The sequence below is a fragment of the Passer montanus genome, unplaced genomic scaffold (assembly GCF_014805655.1).
Source record: "Passer montanus isolate IOZ18808 unplaced genomic scaffold, ASM1480565v1 scaffold3933, whole genome shotgun sequence".
NCBI classification, from domain to species: domain Eukaryota; kingdom Metazoa; phylum Chordata; class Aves; order Passeriformes; family Passeridae; genus Passer; species Passer montanus.
The window spans coordinates 1-1,003 of record NW_024368745.1 but is presented as its reverse complement, the minus strand read 5'-3'; the positions used below and the strand labels follow the sequence as shown (position 1 = coordinate 1,003).

General features: G+C 66.0%; 1 long non-coding RNA gene across 1 annotated transcript; it reads right to left on the bottom strand.

Annotated features, from left to right (window-relative positions):
* Window positions 1-30: 30 nt before the first annotated feature.
* On the bottom strand, window positions 31-997 carry LOC120506549. Its single transcript, XR_005628533.1, has 2 exons — window positions 863-997; window positions 31-133 (listed from the first exon to the last, which is right to left on the bottom strand). It is a non-coding gene; the product is annotated as an uncharacterized LOC120506549 (long non-coding RNA).
* Window positions 998-1,003: the final 6 nt, after the last annotated feature.

Here is a 1,003-nt window from a genome sequence, read left to right as displayed (position 1 = left end):
AGCCCCCCGGGACCCCCCCAGCCCCCCGCACCTGCTTGACGTTGGCCACGTCCCGGATGAAGCTCTCGTCGTCCACAAAGTCCCGGAGCCGCCGCAGCTGGTCCAGGTCGGACACGAAATCCTCCCCGATGCGCTGAGAGGGAGGGGCAGCCCCAGGTGAGGACAGGTGAGCCCCAGGTGAGCACAGGTGAGCCCAGGTGAGCCCAGGTGAGCCCCAGGTGGGATCAGGTGAGCCACAGGTGAGCCCAGGTAACCCCAGGTGAGCCCAGGTGAGCCCAGGTGAGCCCCAGGTGAGCACAGGTGAGATCAGGTGAGCCCAGGTGATCCCCGCCAATCCCAGGTGAGCCCCAAGCCCCAAAAACTCAAAAATCCCAAAATCCCAGGTGAGCCCCAGGTGACCCAGGTGAGCTCAGGTGATCCCAGGTGACCCCAGTGACCCCAGGCTGTCCCAGGTGAGCTCAGGTGACCCAGGTGACCCCGGCTGTCCCAGGTGACCCCAGGCTGTCCCAGGTGAGCCCAGGTGAGTCCCAGGTGAGCCCCAGGTGAGCACAGGTGAGCCCCAGGTGAGCCCCAGGTGAGCCCAGGTGAGCCCAGGTGAGTCCCAGGTGAGCCCCAGGTGAGCACAGGTGAGCACAGGTGAGCACAGGTGATCCCAGGTGACCCCAGGCTGTCCCAGGCTGTCCCAGGTCAGCTCCGGTGACCCCAGGCTGTCCCAGGTGAGCTCAGGTGACCCAGGTGACCCCGGCTGTCCCAGGTGACCCCAGGCTGTCCCAGGTGACCCCAGGCTGTCCCAGGTGACCCCGGTGGTCCCAGGTGAGCTCAGGTGACCTCAGTGACCTCAGGCTGTCCCAGGTGAGCTCACCTGCGCGATGACCTCGGCCAGGCCGGGGTTGCACATCACCAGCCAGCGCCTCGGGGTGATGCCGTTGGTTTTGTTCTGGAACTTGTGGGGCTCCAGCTGGTAGAAATCCTTAAACCTGGGGGACACGGGGACATGGGGACA